Source organism: Acyrthosiphon pisum, chromosome A1 (genome assembly GCF_005508785.2).
Source record: "Acyrthosiphon pisum isolate AL4f chromosome A1, pea_aphid_22Mar2018_4r6ur, whole genome shotgun sequence".
NCBI lineage: Eukaryota > Metazoa > Arthropoda > Insecta > Hemiptera > Aphididae > Acyrthosiphon > Acyrthosiphon pisum.
This window is the reverse complement of record NC_042494.1, coordinates 59,584,795-59,587,920: the sequence shown is the minus strand read 5'-3', so window position 1 is coordinate 59,587,920 and position 3,126 is coordinate 59,584,795.

Here is a 3,126-nt window from a genome sequence, read left to right as displayed (position 1 = left end):
ACGTTTTATTTTCGCTTACTGTTTACTATTTTTTTGTTTTCATGTTTCGTTTCATTTTATGTTTTACTAAAACTGTCGTTCATTGCATGGTTTTGTTTAGTGATAATTTAATATTAGCGTTTACTGTTTACCATTTTGTTTTCTGTTATCTTTTTCAATCGTTTTTTGACAAGTATAACGTTATATAAACGTTTTCGAGCCCTGCAATATCCATTAGGTAACGCGTTATACACTTATACATCAACAACAAACCGTTACTACTATCATAGATATATAATATAATATACTTTAGAAGTTTCAAGTACCCACAAATAATATTGTACAATCACAACAAAATAACTAAAATAGTTATTACAGGTTTTTTAATACGTAATTTCGTCCAAATTTGAACTTAAAATGACTACAAAAATAAACTGTGCTTATGTATTTCTTAGAATATTTGGTAACAGAATTAAATATTTACGTGGAATCTTGTTTTAAATTTTTAATCCTTAATATAAAAGTTGAACATTTTATAAATTTTTAACTATAAAATAATTATTCAATTTTAAATTTGATAAATTTTGTCGAAATTTCAACTTCAAATGCATATAAAAAATAATTGTGCCTATATATTTTTAATATTTTTCAACTGCTATTGTAACAGTGTATCAGGAGCCTTTTATTAATTTTAGATAAACCTTTATTGATGTTAATAGAAAAAAAAACTAAAAAAAAATTGAAAACTTACAATGTCCGTAAACAGCTCAAAAAGAGATCAAATAATTTTCAAAATTTTATCGTATATAGAAAATGCTAATAAAAACATCAGTGAAATTTTCAAGTTTCTACAGTCACTCGTTTTTTAATTACAACAAAATAAGAAAATCGTTACGTAAGAAATTGAGTGAATATCAAATGTTGTAAAAATATGAATTTCAAACGCTCATAAAAATTTAATTTGAGTGTCTTATAGACATTTTTTTTTTTGATAAAGGTAGATTATCCTATAAGGAATCTTGCATTACATTTTAAAATCTTAGTTCTAAAAAAAAAATGTTAACGAATTATTAACTCAAAATAATTTGGTAATTTTCGTGATTTTTACATATTTTGTCAATTTTTGAACTTTAAATGCTAATAAAAAAAAAAAACTGTGACTAAGGATTTTTAATATTTTCAAATATCATTGTAACAATATAGTAGGAGACTTGTATTAAATTTTCAATCATTAGATATGAAAGTTGAACATTTTACAAATTTTCAACTACAAAATAATTATTCAATTTTAAATTTGATAAATTTTGTCAAAATTTGAACTTCAAATGTTCATAAAAAAAAATTGTGACTATGTATTTTTAATATTTTTCTACTGCTATTGTACCAATATATCAGGAGCATTGCATTCAATTTTCACACTTTTTTACCCAACAAACAAAATTTTATTGATATTTATAGAAAAAAAAACTAAAAAAATTGAAAACTGAGAATGTCCGTAAACAGCTCAAAAAGAGTCAAAATATTTTAAAAATTTTATGGTGTACAAAAAATGAAAATATTAACATTCAGTGAAATTTTCAAATATCTACAGTTATTCGTTTTTTAATTACAATAAAATAAGAAAATTGTCACTTCAGAAATCGAGCGAATATCAAATGTTGTAAAAATATGAATTTCAAACGCTCATAAAAATTAATTTTGAGTTTCTTATAGACATTTTTTTTTTTGATAAAGGTAGATTAACGTATAAGGAATCTTGTATTATATATTAAAATCTTAGTTCTAAAAAGAAAAATTTTTATGAATTTATAACTCGAAATAATTTGCAAATTTTCGTGATTTTTCCATATTTTGTCATTTTTTGAACTTTAAATGCTTAAAAAAAAAAACTGTGACTAACGATTTTTAATATTTTTCATCTGCCTTTGAAACAATATACTAGGAGCTTTCTATTAAAATTTCAAGCTTTTTTATCCAACAAATAAAATTTTATTGATATTTTTAGAAAAAAAACTAAAAAAAAATGGAAAATAAAAATGTCCGTAAAGAACTCAAAATAATTTGCTAATTTTCGTAATTTTTACATATTTTGTCAATTTTTGAACTTTAAATGCTAATAAAAAAAAACTGTGACTAACGATTTTTAATATTTTTCATTTGCCTTTGAAACCAAAGGCTTTTGCCTTAATTTTTCTTTTGTTTTTCACGGCGCGTTTGAAAACTATTGGAAAAATTTTACTTTTGACCCCCCAAAGTACCAACTAGATTCACTTTCCTATCAGAAAAGGTACTGTTGAAGAAAATCCAAGCACTTTTACTGTCCTAAAACGTGATTACAGACACAAAAATAAAAAAAAAAATAAAAAAAAATAAAAAAACACACATCATTGTAAAATCAATACATTCATCGTTCCACTCAGAATCTAAAATTGACAAAATATGTAAAAATCACGAAAATTAGCAAATTATTTTGAGTTAATAATTCGTAAAAATTTTCTTTTTAGAACTAAGATTTTAAAATGTAATTTAAGATTCCTTATAGGTTAATCTACCTTTATCAAAAAAAAAATGTCTATAAGAAACTCAAATTAAATTTTTATGAGCGTTTGAAATTTATATTTTTACAACATTTGATATTCGCTCGATTTCTGAAGTGACGATTTTCTTATTTTATTGTAATTAAAAAAACAAATGACTGTAGATATTTGAAAATTTCACTGAATGTTAATATATCAATACATTCATCGTTCCACTCAGAATCTAAAATTGTGACTATGTATTTTAATATTTTTCTACTGCTATTGTACCAATATATCAGGAGCATTGTATTCAATTTTCACACTTTTTTACCCAACAAACAAAATTTTATTGATCTTTATAGAAAAAAAAACTAAAAAAAGGAGGGTATGTGGATGTCGCTCTGCTGTACAGTAGGTTAGAAGTGGGTCACTGTATAATGGACAGTATTAAATTTGAATTCAATGATATAATATCACTGTATAAGAAAAACGATTCTGAGCGGAGACGGTATATCAGTCTATGTATTAGACATATATATCTATGGTATTAAAAAAAAATTGACCTATAATAGGTACCTATAATAAATTCCAAATTAATACATATCATAATATTTATTAGGTACTTATA